We start from the raw sequence: 19,739 nt of genomic DNA, 5'->3' as shown, positions 1-19,739 counted from the left end.
AAGGTATGTTTACACTCTCTATAGCTAAAAGGGGGAAGCTAAATACACACAGCATGGACATAGATATTTCTTTTTGTTTTTTCTTACATGACTTTTCTTTCCCTGAGATCCAGATATATCTAAAGCATATTCAAAGGTAGGAAATTTGAAGATATTATAAATTTTGTTATTAAACTACTGTGACTGAAATTATACTAAAACTTTATATAAGAAAGGTAGGCAGTGTATCAGATTGTTTTGTTCAGTTTCCCCAGGAGCAGCTCAGTTGTCAGAAAGGATTCAAAAATATTTTTTCTGAGCTCTATTTTGGGGATTTCTCTTCTGCGTTCCCCTATGCACTGTAGGTAGGTGAGCCACATATCTGAAATTGTGTCTTAATTTAGCTGATTTCATTTAAAAATATGTTGTTAATCTTGTATGTTTCAACACGTATTTAGTTTTGATCCTCACCTTCTTTGAGTAACATTATGTATGTAAGGTGTGAGAAGGACTCCACCCTCAGCTAATATATATGAACAATAAGAATCTCAATGAGACTCTAAGCCTTTTTTTTTATGTGGTGGGACAATGGACTTCTAAAAGATAAATTGACTTTTTACTGCAGTCTGATTAATGAACAGGTATTGCCATCATTAGCAGTTACCAACCAAATGACTTTTGACTCCAAATTGCTAATTGGATTTTCTGAAGGTGATAACATAGTTCCTGTATTTTAAATGCAGTCATGCTGACTCTAAAGAAACCACAAAGATTCCAGGATTTTGGGTGCTAAACTCTGCTTATTGGATTTCAGTAGAAAATAGCTCTGCTTTATTAAATAAACTAATAATACGCTCTTGAACTTGATGTGATATATTGCAAATAAACTTAAGTGACATGAGATTTGAAATTTTGGAGGTCTGATTCCATATTCGTAATACATGAAATACCATAAATGTGCAAGGAATATTAGCTTGTTGTGCTTGAATAATGAAGTTTTGCATCTTTCTTAATAGAGGTAATCACAAAGAAACAATTTTAAGTAGAAAATAATGTTCAGAGGTTCAGTGGCAGATGTGCATACATCATATGCTCATTGCCCACTTTTGTTTGTTTTTTTTAGGAAATCTTTTTGACAGTGGTGGGAAGAATTTAAATGAATCAGCAAAGATAATGTGCTAAGTATTTTATTTTTCTTCAAAGCAAGTTTCTTCATTGTTTAGCCTATTCATTTGTTTTTCAGTCAGCCTCTTACTTTGTTAAGACGGCTTTTGCTCCCTTACAGATAATTTATGGGGTAGGAAACAATGTGTAGTCAGAACTTAAACACCGAAATGAAATGGAATATCTATGTATATAAAGCTGATTCCCACAGACACTCTTCCTCTCAACAAACCTAGCCAACTCTTAAGCCCTATGCACGTAAAGCAAGCTTATCTTTCAAGAAGCTGGAATTCAGAGCATATGATTACAAACTGATTTTCATTCTTGTATGACTAATTAGTGTATGTGAGAGACAGATGGCAATGTGTGAATTTGTACAGCATTAAGGGATATAAGGATGCTCTTAACATGTAATTTAATTAGATCTTAACATGTAATTTAATTAGATCTAGTGTTATTTGTACTCAAATAAAAGGAAAGTTCTAAATCTCTTTTTTAATTCATTTGGTTGATACTATTTCAGAGATTACTTCCCCTCTGCTACTCAGACTGCTAATAAATAAAATCACTGACTTTTGTTTAACATCATCGTTTCAGTAATTAGATGTGTTCCATCAGTGATAAATGTTGCAGTGCTTTTAAATATTTTTAATGGTACTGCTATACTTTCTATCTGTCCAGGTAGAGATACAGACCAACTTCCAGATGAGCAGGCCAACTTTGAAATGCTGTTTGGGGAAGGGGGCAGGGAGAGGGAGGTATTTTTCTACTTTTCTGTCTCTTGCTTCATTGGGACTGCAAATCTGAACCAAGTGCCATTCACTTTCTAGTTATTTGTTTGAGTGTCCTTCAGTTCTAGAGTAACTTGAAAAAAAATGACTGTAACCTGGCTCTTTTTAATCAAGTAGTGGCTGAATTTCAGTCAGTGATTTTGAATATTTTTCTGTCCTTAAGACAAGTACAAGTACTTGCTACGCAAGTAGTAGCCGAAGTAGTCACTATGTTCAGGAGACTCTGGTCACTGCACCTTTAGCTCATGCCTGGGACCTCCTGTATTATTCTGTTACCTTTCTTATTATTAGGCAGCATACCAAGAATGTAAAACGTACAAGCCAATACAATACCATCTTACTTTATTTCACAGACGGTTTTTAGTCATTTCTGTCTCTTCAGGCATTCAGGTGCTATATTCTCTGAGGAGTTTTCAGTGGTTTCAAGCATTAAGATGATTAAAAAAAAAATTAAAAGGCAAGATACTAATTTTAAGATAAAATTCACCTAGTTGAGTTCAAAATAAAACATACAACATTCAGTGGCCTTTAAGAGTAATCATTTGAATTGGTACTGGTAAAAAAAAGATACTTTTAATAGTTTCTTTACAGTGTATGAGTGATAGTTAAACAGATGGGCCAATTTTTTACCCTGTATCATCCTGTACTGTACAGAAACTGCACTCTGTCAGAGATACTTTCTGGAAGTATACCGTACAAGTAAAGTCTATTAAATAGTATATATTTGTAGTTCTCGTATGTCGTATTTTGTGTAGCCTGTTGCAGAGCACTTAAAAACACTGTTTGAAGTAAAGTAAAATAAATAAGTAAAATTGTCAGAAGCAGAACTTAGTGAAGGGTTAAGTGGAGTGGAATAGTTGTCTTACAAGTACTTAATGCATGGCATATATTCTAATACAGTACCTTGAATATTCCAAGGTCTTGCAGACATGAGGATTGAACACTACCTTGAAAAATGTACTGTCTGTATTGTGTACCATATTAGGAAAGAATCTTTCAGAATGTTTTACTTAGTAAACAATACAGTTTAATAATCACAGCTGTATTTTACTTCAGTATAAAAGTATATGCATTAAACAAGAAGATGATTACTGCAATACACGTGCTGTCCTTCAAAATTTCATGTCCCTTGAGTACTTTAGCTCTTATGAACTTCTTTACATTCTGGAGAAGTGTCAAAAATGTTTTGGTTTTCATTTTGAATTACTCTATTTTTGGAGGGTTAAATGACACGTTCATATCCATTCCAGGCTTATATATCAATCATCTATATAAATCACATTGCCAAAGCTCTCCCTTATCTGCGTGCACAGCAGAGTCACAATAAGTTCTCTTGGATCAATAAACAACTTTTCACTCGAAACACTCCTCTCCCAAGTGGGTACAGCCAGATTGCTAAGTGACTGCTAGATTGCTATTACCGCTGTGTAGTTGTACTCACTTCAGCCTGGCAGAAAGCAAAGCTTAGAAGGTAAGCAAGAAACTGCACAGCTAGAGGTTGATCATGGGTATGCTTTTTAGAAACAACATTAGCATTTTGGGCTTCCTAACTCAGCTCTTGCTGTTGCCTTTGGCATGATCAGAAAAGGTGTATTTAATTGTTATTCAATGAAGTAGAATAGCTATGCCTGCTGTTCCAGGCAGTATTAGCACCATGTAATAAATAAGCAGGGTTTGACTTCTCTCCCATGTGAAGGGATAGGTAGACCATTAATGATCTGTATCTGGGTTTTTCCTTCTTGCTCTTCTTTTCAAAAAACAAAACAAAACAAGTCCCATATTCCTGCTAATAACTGAGATTCTTTTGTTTGAAATTCTGAAGGCTATGTGACATCCAATTGCCTGCATCACGGAGGAGCAGGAAAGAATTGCGCTCCCCCCCCGCCCCCCCCCCCCCCCATCTCAACCACCCCCTCCTTCAGATGGTTTTGCCTTCTTTATAGAATTAGTAATATAGAAGTGGTAAGATGGGATAATTATCTTTAGGAACTGGTTGTAGTTTAGGGGATGTAGTATTACATGGCATGTCCATTGGAAATTCCTGGAGTGGCTACATAGCCAAGATCTATAATTAAAACTCAAATACTAATGGAAGGGTTTGATGGACCAGTTAAAATGGCAGATAATAGGAATCAGGTAGATGGAGACAAAGTTTCTTTATGCTTACCAGATAAGATATCTTTTTGGATTAAAGGATTTTGGTATCCTGTGATCACAGGTACTTCTAGATACAATTTATACTGAAACATTTTTATACAGATTATAAAGTTATGGTATTTGATTAATGCCAATTTTTTACTTTCACCTACAAAATGGAAATGAAACTGGATAATCTGTGAATAGTTCTCATGAAATCCAGTTCCCTAACTGGCTGGGTGAACTTTCATTTCCAAGCTCCTCTGGTTTTCACTTATATGAAAGCCAATTATTTGGAAGTTATGCTGGGGAAATGGAATGTCTGCAAGATCAGAGACTGTATTTTCAATGCAATTACTTCATGCTTCATTGCATAAAGGATATACAGATTTCCGTAAGACTTTTTCCATCGTTTGATTCCAACTATCCATTTCTACAGTTACACAGAATATGAAAATATAGAGCAAAGCTGAAACTGTCATCTGCACGACACTTTACTTCTACAAAACCTTTCTATTTTATATATGCTTTTAATTATTTTTTTATTTAACCTTGCACATGTCAAACCCAAAGAATTACAAAATTAGTATAAGAAAATGCTAAGAATCACAGTTAAAACTTAGAGTGTCTAATTATTCTGAACATTTAATTCTTTTGAACAATATGCTTCAGAAGAATCATTATCACACTGAATTCCCCAACATTATCTATTATTTACAGAAGTGGCTATTCATGCCAATGTAACCTCTGGCACGATAAATGGGTTAGTAAATCCAAAGCATATGTGCCCTTTTGGTAGCAGATGGCAGGCTAGTGTCAGTTGAGACACTCTCTGAATTCTCTACTGGCCTTTCATAATTATTGAAGAGACTATTGAAACATTTCTTTTTCAGAAATGTTCAATAAATATAATAAAAAATAAACATACAAGCAGAATCACAAATAATTATTTTTATGTTGTTGTTTTTACACATAGAAAGGATTCCTGTTTTTTTCAAGTCAATAGTAAATCCCAGGTGCCTTCGTTTTGGCCAAGATTTCACTCAAGGGCTGTGTACTAATGAAAACATTGTGAAAATGCATGAATAATATTTCTCACATACTCTTAACACTTCACATCTTGCAGAATTAGGAAGTGGCCATGCTTTTCTTGGTTCATTATGTTATAAATGTTCGTCCTTTGTATCTAGAAATCTCTCTTCTGATTTTACTATTCTGGTATAAGTCCAGGTTGTCTTTGTTCAAATAGAAATCTACTGTATTGCACTAGGAATCACTACTATCATCAAATCTCACAATGCCTTCATGTATTTCACAAATGGTATTGTTGGCCTAATGTGACATATTTTAGAGTATGGTTTTATGCTTAGAAAAAGCATTATGTTTTTAATCTGAAGAATTTAAAATAAAGAATCTGTTAAAAATTGAAAAATAGCATTTTAAAGATTCTGAATGTATTTAGTATTTTTTTTTTAAGTATTTTTGAATATATTAAATGAAACAAAGGGTTGTTTTAGAACTGTTTAGACTTATTTTCTGTGTCTAGTTTTATCTTATGGCCCTGGCAGATTTCATATTAGTCATGTAGAGCCAGGTAACCAGTAAACCTCTGTTTCATGATCCTTTAGGTCACTAGATATAGTTTAGATCACTAGATATAGTTTAAGTTATTTTTAAATTAATTATGTGCAAGGCAGTGTGCAGAGTAAGATGAAGTAGTAACAAAATTAATGGGTTTATTCTCCCTCCCTGGGTATTTGGAAGCTTCCTTTTGGCTGCCTATGCCTTTGATTCATGTAACGTAGTTGCAGAAATCGAACAGAATTTTCTAAAACCTTGAATAAACTTTCTGTTACAGTCTAAGCTTCCTCTAAGCATTGTGACAGGTCAGAAGTAGTGAGCACCTAAATATGAAGATATAGTTTAGAGTTTCTTTTCCTTTATGTTTTGTTCAGGAACCAGATTGCCTACATGGTCTTTCATTGTTAGCGATAATGCTCTTCCATACCAGATGATTGCTATTCCAAGTGTGTTTTCTTCCTCAGATCCGTCAGAAATGCTAAGGATGAACAAGACTGAGGAAGTCATCTAGTGCCTAGGGCGTCTAACAGTATGTTTGGGAAAGGAGGGCAAAATAACAAAGCTACATTTCATGTTCTGGGAGGAGAGCTGTGGAGAAAAGCAGTATCTGGGTTTGTGGCAACTGTTTAAATGAAAATATTCAGAAGCTTATACTAAATGGCACTAAGCTTAACATTGGTACCTATCTGGAAGTGTAGTCTATTTTGCTAATGGGAGTTGTGATAGACTTTCAGTCTGTTCATTAGAAGACAGTTTCCTGCCTTTGATTATTTTTTTTTCCCCTGTAGAAGTCTCCGTTGATTTCAGTAGGAACTTCAGCACATGCAGATCAATGGCAGGATATGTACTGGTGATGTAGTTGCTAAATGCAACAGTAAGTAACATATAGCGGACTGTGTACTCCCGGCGCTTTTCTATATGCATTTTCAAATTGCAGAAGCTTTAGAAAACAAAAGAAATAAATTGGTTTGAAAAAAGCCATAATTGTTTGCCTAGGGAGCCATGAGAAGGAAGCAGTAAAATAAAAAATATTTTTGGGGAAGGAACCTGTAGGGCAATATAATAATTTTCCTGAAAAGAAGAAAGGTACTAGTGATTTCCTGAAGTGTGTTATTTTTAAAGGGCATGCCAAATTTGTTTTCTGTTTCCTAACAGCTGGCAATGAAGACTTATAGTAATTTTGCAGTAATTTTACATTAAACATCTGCCATAAATGCCTCTACTGGATATAAAAATTTCTGTTATGAAGGGATTGCTGTATGCATTAGACCAACTTAGGAAAATAGATCCTTACAGAACAGTATCCCAAACTGAGAGAATAAAATGATTGATGTTATCTAGAGTTGAACGAATATAATAATTACACATATATCTATCCCCTATAACAGTATTGTTCTTTTTGTACCTTCATTTGATAAATTCCCTAGATGTTTTTGGAAACAATGTGTTTTATCTGTCCTCATAAAAACTCTATCTCCATCTGTTTTAACTCAGTTAAAAAATATTTTACAGATTAACCTAAATACCACCTTTGGTATTGTAACTAATGTTACATTATGACAGAGCTATATAAGATGGAGGCAGGAAATTCTACACATGTACTCTCATATCTATATAATCTCTTATAATAAGGAAATACTAATATGGATTGCCACATCATTGTCTTGAGACATAAGTTCATTCTCTTTTCAACTTTATACCATTCAATGGCGGTACAATTTTGTGGCAATATGAATTTAATTTTGAATGTTTTTCTTCAGTTTGCTAGTTTCATGTTCACCTTAGATGCACAGAATCACATATTTAACCAAAATTCCTGTTGAAATCATGATTGCCATTCACAAAAAGCAACTAGTTCTTTCTCACAAAAAGGTACATGTGCACACACTCATACTGAAAACAGCTTTTCTTAAGCAGGTTATCTATGGATTGTATCATTAACCACACTTGGCCTCAATTAAAAGACTGAGATGCAAGTTTATTAAGATAATTCAGAAGTAGATTTAAGAAATATCTCACTAAGCAGTGCACATACAGAGATTATTTGTGCCACAGCAACCTAAGGTTCAAGTTTCCTGCCTGTCTGGCTGCATTAGAGCAACTGTACAGGAGGGGGGGGGGAAATGATTAATTAACTTTTTCCTTGCTGTGCAAGTTTTGGATTCCATCTTCTATGTGGATGCATCCTTGAAGCAGCAGAATAAATCAGGCACAGGTAATTCTGGTAACCCAAGAAGGCTTTTCATCAGCTCTTCCTGTGGTTGTTAATAGAATATCTAGTTTTTCCAAAAGAGGTTATAATAGAAGTCTCATGTGAACAATTGCTAAGTGACACTATTATTGACATAAAGTATTTCACCTTGACTGGCAACAGGGGATTGCTGATGCCAGAAGGTTTTCAAATACACTTTATAGTACTATCAAGCTATCTAACAGATCATATTCTGGCTAAGCATACAGTGGGACCTTTGTTACTTCTATGAGATCTGTAAGTGAAGATGCCTGAAAGAAAACTAAATCCTCAATAGGTGAATATTTGGGAAAATAAATCCATTTGCTGTTAGGGTGAAAGCCATTTGATGTAGGTGGATTCTTTGCTTCAAATGTATTCCTTTTTCATTTCATTGGGAAAGAGATCCAAGTGTGTGAGTGCTCATAGCTGAGGAATGAAAAATTTCTGATATTAGTAGTCCTCTTACCTTTCAAACTTATATTTCAAAACAATCAGTTTTCTTAATTACAAGTTAGTATCATGTTGTAAAGCATGAGGTATTAACCAGATCACTTTCACTCAAGCATCACTTGAGTGATAACTAAGCTCATACACCTCAGTTTGGTTCTATAGCTATAACAAAATAAAACATTACTGTTTGTGTTAATTGTAGTTTTGTGGTATTTTTACAGTTGTTTGCCATTATTATTGTCCTAAAATGCATATGGTACTGCAAGGCTGCACAAAAACAGAATGTGGGGAACGTTTTAGTTGTAAATTGAATAGTGAGAGCAATGTGAGCATAGAGCAGGTTAGGCTGTGTTGCCTGATTTGGCCATGGTCCTGTGCCTGCATGCCTGGTCCAAGTCTGCCTTCTTCTCAGCTCTGGGAGCTGAAAGCATTTGGAGAAAGGAGAAAGGATAGTCCAACAATTAAAACTGAAAAATTGGTGTCACCAGCAATCAGGACAGAGTAAATTGCTTTTTCCTCATCCTTGGTACAGCAAAATTGACCTGCATGGCTGAAAAGACCTGAGCTAGGTCAGGAATGGAATAATCACAAAAGTATGTGTACTATTAATTGTTCTCTTATCTAAACCTCATTTATAGATTTAATTGATGGTGATCAATTTCCCATGTCTCTTTGGGACAAGTATGTGGGACTAGTTCCTGCATGCTCTTAAACTTTTATTCACTATATGTCAAAATCTATACCCTAAACCACTCTTCTGTGGTAGTGACCATTTATATTCCTGTGTATGACTTGACAAGGTACAGATAAAAGTGTTTTTGCGCATTTTTTTAATGTGTTCTGTTGAGGAAATATTATTTGTACAGTATCTATAACTAGGGAAAGAGATGATGTTAATAAGAAAGCCAATAAATAGAATTTATTTTTAATATCTAGTTCCAAAAGCCAAGAAGCTTCTAAAGTAACATTATAATCATTTTGAGGATATACCAGATGTCAAGACAAAGAAGGTATCTTACCAAAAATAATTGTATTTGTGATGGTGAGGAATAGGAGAAGGAGTTGTAATTGTATTTTTTGTTCGGAGGAGAAATGTGACATGCTCACACTCAGAAAAAGTAGCCTTGAGGGTAGAAGGGAAGTTGAAGAAAAGTTAAAAACAAACAAACAAACAACTCTGACAATTCAAACTATAATTAATAAAGTTTCCCTGCATATTTTCTGATTAAAAATTAAAATACCTAAAAATTCCAGTATCATCTGGAATATTTGATGATGAGAATTTTTGTTTGTTAAGGACACCAGCACATCCAAACTAAGATGAATCATCCTAGGTCATTGGAGTGAGTGTCAGAGGCTGATTTATACCAACAAAATACCAAAAGGTCTACATCAAAAGGTGTCTGTTAGGCACCTGTCTGACCTTGTTAAGGTCAGTCAGATACTGAGTTCCAATTAAAAGGCAAGTCTAAAATCATGTGAGACACAGTATTTCTCCTACTCAAGTCAATGAAACAGCTTGCAGTCTCTTCACTGGTGTAATAGAGCTTGTCCTATAAGCATGCTATTGGGTTTTGTTGGGGAGCAATACATACAGTAAATCATGGCCTCACCATTGATTAAGAAGATGAAGATACCGTAAGAAAACTGAAGCTGTTAAAAATGCAAGACAGATAAATAATTTATAAATTGCCATCTCTGTAGCCTTTATTAGGCAATTAAATTCATAACAATAATACTTTCATCTGAGATACCACATTTGGCTTCAAAAGGTCTAGTGCTGGTGTCACATGATAGAATCCTTAACTACTTCTGTCTATTCTCTGTTACTATTTAGGTGCTCTTAATTTGTTGTCTTACTTCCATGATCTGACAGTGTAAGTTACATCTCTGTTGCTCAGCTGTTAAGTGTATTCCCCATACTAGAAATTATTTATTATACTGGCACATGGTATATCATCTGTCATGTCTAAGTAGAGGAAAGATCTTCCTACAATGTCTTTTCAGCTCTTTAATCTTTCTATGAAAAGCTCCAACTTTCCCTTCAGACTACTAAAGCGAATGCTTGAAACATTTCTTTTAAGCTGATGAGTCCTTCTTTCCCCCACCACTACATTGGATGCACAGGAGCACATTTGCGTCCTTTGGGGGTGTAGCAGTAGAAGTTAATCACATAACAGTTTTTGAAGTGTTTTGAGGTTAAATATAGTTAGTAAAATCTGAGCTGAGTATTTTCTCATAAAAGACATTTCAAATTTTTTTAAAGTTCTACTGGAATTAAAAATCAAATTATTTTAAATGTATGACATATTAGAGGCAACACAGACTTCCTACTGATAGTATAAACCTTAGTAGTATCTTGCTAATGAACATATTTCAGTGGATTTGAAGACATGTTTTATTGCCTTTATCTTCACTAAACGAGTGGAATATCATTTTGTCCAAAGGCAAAGGGTCTCATAGAGATATGCTTAATTTCTTTACTGAAGTTTAACTGATAATCTCTTTTTCAAATTAGAATTTTCTGTTACAATCTCCTTTAACTGCCAAACTACTTACTGTAATATTACTGTTTGTGACCATTGTGTCTTACTAAAGATACAAATATATTCAGCATATACCTAAGAATACTACCATTCAAATTGTACTAACTTTCTGGACAAGTTATGAAGGATTTGGGGTTTGGTTGGCTTTTCGTATCCCCTTGTGTGTCCCATTATTCCCTGCAGTTCTGCTTTTAAGTTGCTAATAATATGGGAAACGTTGTTTCCATTTAATGAAATATTACCCAGAGTAACCCATTTGTAGTATTTTATAATTTAAGATTGCTAAATATAGATCAGAGGTTCTGTATGGACTTTGTCTTTTCTGGTATTTTGTTTTTATAACTCTTATTCCCTAACACACAATTTGATGGAAAACATTATCTATCTTTTATATTTTCATTTAGATTGTATAACTTTACATCAAAACAAAATGCTTAAATTCTAGCCTGCCGAAATATTGCTCGGTATTCAGATTTCACCATGCCAGCTATCAGCTCCAACTTCTTTTTAAGAAAAATGTCTTATATTCACAATAACTTGTTATTTCTGATACAATGCTTTCTAACTAGATAACCCTAATTATCTAGGACTAAGTGCATAAGGACTTTTTGTTCTTTATGCTATGTGTTGATATTGTGTAAATATATGCTCTGGGTTTTTTGTGTGTATGGACTTAATCAAGTTTCTTGGCCTCTACTTTTATTTGTATGCTCACAAGGAGTATGGGTACATACTTTTCTGGTATGACTTTGGAGATCTCTGGCCCTTCTTTTAGATTTCTCAATGCTGAGATGCGTTCCTTTTTAATATATGTTTTCAGTGATGCCTTAAAAATTGCTGTTCCGAAGTTCTTTTGAATATAAAAAAAAAAATCTCATTTATTTTCTTGGTCAGTAATAGGGACTATCAACATGCTGCTTGGGGCACCCAGTGCTAATAGCGACCGTAATTACTTTCTGTAGCACCTTATCCTCAGCAGTTGCTGTAGCAGAAGTTCTAATTGCTGAGGAGTTGGATTTTTTACCAAGTGATTCAGAATTCTGTTCAACAAGCTGACCCTGAGTGATTACTGAGTAACACAAGGTACCAGGAGTTAAAAAATGTCTCCAGTGGAAGAATGGAACATTAGAAGCTCTGCCAGTGCTGAAGATCTTTACATATGTGGGGGCCAACATGAGGAAGTTCAAATAAAACTTCCCTTTGTAGCTATCTGGACTTTGTGGGTTATTGGTATCACCAGGAGCTAAAAGGTAGCTCTCTTTGCCTTAACTGATTGCAAAGTGTTATAAACCTTAAACTTCTCAGAAGTAGCTGAAATAACTCTAACAATGGAACCGTGATACAGACATTTGAGCAGTTCATTTAATTAAAAATGAATGAGGCATATTTTAAAAATCAGATTACAAAATCGGTACAAACCTAGTTATTAGAAAGTCTGTCAGGAGTTTTATTTGCAGTTACTCATAATGGACTAGATTCTTCCAGTCACTATTTTCGTTTTTAACACACTTGTAAACTATCAAACGAACTAGCAACTGTTAAAACAACTGGAAAAAAAAAAAATGAAAACAATCATTTAAGTTCATTGATATTTCATAAGATGTTATCCATATTTCATAAGATGTTATCCTTGCCCTATTTTGGTCAAGTGTGTTGAAACAAATGAGTAATTGCTCTGTTTTATGTAATTTTCTTTTTTCATTTCTGATTGTGTATGACTTAAGTCAAGCATGTTGTTCCTCTCTTGATTGCAGAAATTGTTTGTCACGTAGGTATTTCACACAGTGTTGAGTCATTCCCAGAGTGGAAATCTGCAACTGCAGTCTTTGTGGCAAAATCTCTGCATTATTTAAGCATATATTCTGCCTTCTGTTGACATCCCTGGGTACAAAGTACAGTGTGCTAATTAGGTCCTGCATGCTCCTACTATCCAGATTATATGTGTATATACTCAAAAAAAATTTTAAGATCTTTTCCTATAACAGATTATGATCAACAATGCTTATACAGATCAAAAAGTGAATTTGATCAAGCATTATACTTGGTAATTTTGCACAAACAAAAAGAATTAAAACAGTCCAGAAACTAAAGATTTTATGTCCCAGTCATTACTTCCCCTTACATTTCTGTAGTTTGTTTTAAACTACCACCAGAAGTTCCTCTCCTTCACGAAAATGTAAAGTTTCATGAGATGGTGTGATAAATGTCTTGCTGAATATGTAACTGCCATGCAAGACTGGATCTAAGGTGAGCTTATTTTGGCATGTCATTCCAACAGAAGGGACTACTGGATTTTTAGGGAACGAATAGGTCATGCCTAGGGTTATGTTGTCCCAACTTCCAGAAAATGTGGGTATCTTGAACAAGAACTTGTGCACAGATATTTGTATTTGATAGCTAATACTAAACCTATGTTCCTTGAATTTTTCTAATCCCTCTTTGAACTCATATAACCTTTTATCTTCATACCTTTGTGTGGCAAATGCATTGGTTGCATGAGAGAGTACTCTTTGGTTTAAACCAACTGCTTGATGGTTTCACTGAATGAACCCAGGTTCCTGTGTTTTGAGAAAGACGACACATCCATTTGCTATTTGCATCCCTAGCAACTTTCAGATCTCCATCATATTCCCTTCCCAGTCTTTTCTTTATGAAGGGGAAGGTTTTTGGCCTATTTAATTTCGCCTCATATTGAACCTCTTCCATGCTTCCAATCATACTAGTTGCATTTGTCCATAGTTATTCTAGCTCTCTATTAAACCCATTTGATAGCTAATAAAAATAAAGGGAAAGTCACTCAGCAATTCAGTGTCAGAGCCAAGCGGAGCGTAGATCTCAAAACTGTTTTTTCTAAATGGATTATGTTTGGAAGAACTGCAAAGTAAGCATCAGTTAGGGTTTTGTCTGCAGTCTTCGATCTTTAATTATGGCCTGCTGGTGTAGATTACTTATCTAATTTGTATTCTGATGACTGAAGTAGACATACGTTTCACCAGAATTTGGTATTTCTGTGGTTTGGCATCTGGTTACTCAGTGAGAAAATAAAGCAATGAAAGTTAGAATACCCTTAGGAGGATCAGCAACATCTGCTGAAGTGAGATGGATATGTAGCCCAGGTGAAAATTCACAAGGTGCCCTATTCTAAATAACAAGACACACTTCTAAGATTATTATTTACACTGACCTATTTTTTCTTGGTAATATTTTTATGTTCTGTAAAGTAATGGCATAGTACACAACAAAACTAAATAAAAGAAATAGCACCAAAGGAATATATTTTGAGAAGACTGTATTGAGATTAACTTTTTTAACCATACTAGTTATGTATTTTCACAGAAGACATAAACAGACAATAAAACAGCAGCCTTCTGGAAGCCATAAACTGAGTTACCAGCTTTAACGCATGTAGCGTTTCTTCATCTCAGTAAACGTCTAGAATGAATTAAACCAAGCAGTATCACATATCTCTGGGATATCAAGACTTGTGGTCTCTGAGATGAAAATACTGGTAAATGAAAAAAGATACTTTAAACAAAGTTTAGATTGTTGAGTTCACCAGCCAGCACGAAGGGAGGTGAAAATAGTGTCTTTCCTGTCTTACTGATACTGCTGTGCTTGCAGCACCTTGCGATACTATGCAGAGACTATATCACCTATCTGTAATACTGGATCTCTCAAGGCAAGATACTCCCAGGTGAGCTGATCAAACACTGGTGAGTTCCCAGTCTCAGTCCTGGGCCATTCGCTACATTCCACTACTCTGTTCATCTTCTTGTGTGGCAGAAATTAAGTAGTGCCATGAAAACTCATTGTATGTAAAGCATTTTAAGAAAAAGGGCCAAATTTTTCATAATCTTTGGAAAAGAGAGAGTTTCATGTGAGTTTTTCACGTTTACATTATGACAAATTCTTGGGAAATAAATCACGTACTGCGGTTTTTTTTCTCCAGTAGTCTGGGGCTACATTAACATGGCCTAACACTTTCTGTTCATATTGATACATATACCTGGAACTGAATTTTGGTGTGCTACTATTACAAATACAGTTCCCAAAATGTATGTCTCTGATGAGAACAGATTTTGGGGGGACAGTGGGAGGGAGAACAAGTAATTGTATTCTATACGTGTTAAGTCTAAGTGAGCCAGCTGCTTAATTCTCATTCCACTAAAGCTTCTGGCTGGTTTATCATTGACTTCTTGAGGATTAAGAGTTAGATCAAGACTGAATGTTTTTTGAAATCTCAAACTCTATCTAATTACTTTTGTATGGTAGATACCTACAGCAAAATTCTGCCATTGGATTAATTCTGAGTTAACTCAGTAGTGTCACTGAAATATCATGTAATTTGGATCCAGTTAATATTGCAACTAAAATGCTATTTTGTTTGGTGACACTAATTTTTATTTCTGCAGTTCCAACATGTAATTCATTCAAATAAACCCCTCATTTTTAATTAAGTATTAAAATCACATTAATGAAAACAAGTACTTTCAAAGCAAAATATTTTTGCTTCAGGGAAAATAGTTTATTTTTCCTTTAAAGGAGGGGAGAAGATAAATATTTAATAATTAGATAAATATGTTGCTCAGTATTTAATCTTTAACATGTGCTGAAACCTAAGAGATTACTAAGGGTTGTATCAGTATTCAGTTTACTACTGTAAATATTTTGTACCATGGAAGTACAGTTTGTGTTTATTGTGCAGCTTGATTCTATTATGCTGAGTTATATATAATGCAAAATACACGTGGATTTTAACTAGTGCTTACTACGTTGTTACCAGTTCCATGGGGTTTAAATGCGTAGAGATTCCTTTCTGATGTGACTTGTTATCCAGTCGTCCAAACTAAGTATGTTATACAGATATATATCTACATGCATTCAACTCATTAGATGCCTTTAATTGCAAAGTTAGGTTCTTGCTATTTATCAAATAGTCTTTTTTTCCTCTCTTCACTTTCATCATAGTTTTGCATAGAAAATAGTAGGACAGCATCCAGTTATCAAGGTCGTTTGTTGAAAAATTCATCTTTATTTTAGAAAGTGATGATGTGGTTTTTTTTCTTTTTTGCACACCATTGTGTTAGCTAACCCACTGCAAGAGTATGCACAGAATAAGAAGGTGTCTACAGGACAGCATTTTGAGGAAACCTCTCATACATAGCTTTTCCAGGGAATTGGCACAACTGCATGCCTTTCCAACATACCTGTATGCAGCCCGGGAAACAAACAGGATGAACAGAGGACTGTGTGCAGTTGCAGGGCTGCAATCTCAGATGTGGTGTGATAGTTCACACAACTGCAATGCGGCAGTGGTTGGATACAGCCTCAGTAGGAAGGCCAGGCTGGGAGAGCAACATGCCCTTTATATGTGAGAGAGCAGCAGGAACATATAGAGCTCTGCCTTGGAATTGGCGATGGGCCATCTGAGAGGTTATGGATGAGGATTAGGGTACAGACCAATGAGGACGATGTTGTGATGGGTATCTGCTATAGATGCTTGATCAGGAAGAAGTAGATGAGTGGAAGAAGCCTCCCTTTCACTGGCTATGGTCCTTATGGGGGGACTTTAACCACCCCAATATCTGCTGGAGGCACAACACAAACAGCACAGACAATCTGGGAGGTTTCTGGAGTATATCAATGACAACTTCCTGTGAAAGGTGACTGAGGATCCAGTGAAAGGGTGTGCTCTGCTGGACCTCATGTTTACAAACAAGGAAGGACAGGTTGGGGATGTGAAAGTTTGGGACAGCGTTGTCTGTGGTGACCATGAGATTGTGGAGTTCAGGATACTGAGAGGAGGGAGCAAGGCAAAAAGCAGGACCATAGCCCTAGACTTTAGGAGCACAGACTTTGTCCTGTTCAGAGATCTGCTTGGAAGAATGACCAAATTACATTCAAATGCTAAATGCAGCATGGATGTTCTTCTGTATCTAATTTGCATTCTAAATTTTTATTCAGATACTCTTTTCTTTATTATGCCAGTAACTTATTGTAAGATCATCCTTTCCATATAAGAGAAATTTTACAGCTCGGTTCAGTGGGAACAAGAGAGCATTTGTGACAGAACAGAAAATTTTGTCTGTTTCTTCACTGATTGGAAATACATTTCTTCTTCTACGCATTATTCAGTTTTGAGACCCTGCATGAAACTCACTCTATTAGAACCACTTTTTAATTCAATATTGTCCAAGAAGCGTTGTTAAGAACAGAACAAGAAGATGGTATTGCAATTGTTAATAACTAGGCAAAGTCACATGTAGATTTTTTTCTAGACCACAGGAGCAGTGTCATCTCCCTGCACTTCTGAAAGGATTTCACCATCAAAATCACCACAAACTGGCCAAACGTCCGCAGAAACTCCTCTGTCATGCGTTTTGCATGCTGAGTACATAAAAGTGATAAGCTAGTAATAATAAATCATCATTATTGCTATTATCTGAAAGTAAAGACTCTTAGCCAGTCCTGTCTTCAGCAAAATTTGTTGAATTAATTTCACTGTCACAAGCATTTTCTTAAAGGAAACAATTTTGATCCATGAATTCCTGTGCTTCATGGAAGCCTAATGTTTAATTTCTATAGCACCTGAATGCAATAAATACTTATCACAAAAAAAGACTTTTCCAACTCTAGTAAGATTGAAGAAATCTTTTGAGACAGAAGAAAGTGGGTGTCCTAATCTGAGAATAAGCTGTCTAGAGATAACCTCATCCCGATTTATCTCTGCAAAACCCTTTACAAGGCAGATGACTATTCATCTTTTGAAATTCTGTAGCAAATTCAAGCTAAGAGTAAAAAAATGCCAGGTAGAAATTCCTGTAAAGGTCAGTCAACAAACTGAAAATGTTATAATGTGGTTTCATTGTTTGCAAATAGAGAAGGTAGATTTAATTCCTTTAAACTGTACTTCAGGGGCAGTAAAGAGACTGAATTTTTAGAAGTATGACTGAATGATGAAAGATTCAGCCTGATAATCTTAAAACCTCTAATTGTATTTTCAGTTTTGAACTGTTAAGATTTTTTGAAATCTTTTTTTGTAGGCTGTCTTTAAACATTTGTTAAATATATTTTTCTTCCCTTGCCCCGCCCGTAGCTAACCAGATGACTGGGTTGCTAGGGATCTTTCTTTCTTTTTTTTTTTTTTAATAAATAGAAATCTTGAAGGACAAGTAAAACATTTAACATAATTATTTTCACAAGCCTTACTTGATTGCCTTAATTATTACTTCCCTGTGTTTCAATGTTTCAGAGGTGGTATGCCATGGAAGAAAACATTACAGTGTATACACCTGAGTGTTGTCTTACTAAAGGAATGCATCTTTAGTTTTGCATCTGCATGTATGACAGCAGAAATAGACATGGCTGCTGTATCATCATCACTCCTAGAAATAACAGAAAAGGGGACTGAGCTGATAGTAGCAGCTACAAATGTTTTAGGGGGACTCAGAATATTGCAGCTTCTTGGTACATAAATTTCCAACCCCAAATGTAAGAAATGTGTAATTTTCAGGTCTGTTCAGTAAGTCTTCTGTAATGGCTCAGTTGCTTCTGGTTATGAAGAGAAACTGGTGCTGTTATCCAGTGGATTAAGTGAGACAGGTTCCCGTTCATTCAAAGGATATTACTAAAGATCTCCTTAGGAGTGACATTGTTTTCTGTTTATGAGGTACTGAAGATGATGAAAAAAAACTTGAATAGTCCAACATGGTAAGTTCTGCTTCTCCCAAACCACTGCTGTACTCCCTACGTTTCCTGCCTTTTCCGGGGGAATTCATCATTCTCATTCTCTTGCTCAGTTTGGTTGGTGAGAACCCTGTGTGCTCTCTCCCTGTCTTTTCTGCAAAGATGCCTCTCATACATTTGGTCTGCCATGTGGTTGGCTGATCAACAGAGCACAAGGAGCAATGAAGGTTTGGTGTAACAACACTGAGGAGTATCGTATCTTACCTACCAGTATACTCAATATATACTAACATTAAGGACCAGAAAAGGCACAAGTGAGTTACTTGCCTTAATTCTTCTAATGAGGCAAGAGGTTTTTAACCAATGGATTTATTGCTGTCCTTGTAAAATTTCTGCATTTCAGAAAGCAGCCAATGTAAACCTACTACGTTTGACAGTCTGTCTAGGTGGAATCACTGATGCTGTTTCTGTACTGGTGGCAGAATCACTGCATGAGAGATTCACTGCTTCTTCATATCACTCAGCTATGCAACCTGAGCACAAACAGTGCAACTGCTTGGATTCAATACACAGTTAGAAAAGGTTTTTCCCCTTTTCACCCTCCATCAGTATGTATCAGTAAGTAAAACAATATGAAACAACACAACACAAGGAGAAAATATTTTCAGTTTTTGTCGGGAGGTCTTTCATTTAATAGTAAGCTAGTGCTTTTAGATGCATGTCAACCTGACAGCCCTCTTATTTTCTGTCTTGCAGTGAGACAGATAATATCACAGCCTGCCATAAAGATAAGGGATTCAGGGGCAACAAAGGACCAAAAAAAGTGACTTAGGTTATTGTTGCATTTAGAAATCACATTTTTTTCCTATTACTGTGAAGGTGAAATGGATAAGTTTCATAGGGAATGGGCATCCTGGACTTAACTAGCTTCCTTCTCCCCATACCTCGGTGCCTTGTTTCTCCCTGACTGTTGTAATAGCCAGTGTTTTGATTGGTGTTACTGCAAAAAAGTAGAAATACTAGTATTGAAATACTTACTACATTATATTAATGTTAACATGGAAAAGTGATGTTCTTTCGAGGAAAGAACATTGCATTATTTGCCCTTACTTTTATGCTATTATGCCGTGTTTCAGGTATTAACACATTCCTATTTACAATTCAAAGTTCCTA

The sequence above is a fragment of the Platalea leucorodia genome (assembly GCF_965183815.1).
Source record: "Platalea leucorodia genome assembly, chromosome: 8".
Classification (NCBI taxonomy): Eukaryota; Metazoa; Chordata; class Aves; order Pelecaniformes; family Threskiornithidae; genus Platalea; species Platalea leucorodia.
The sequence above is the reverse complement of the archived record's forward strand: the minus strand, read 5'-3'. Positions refer to the sequence as shown.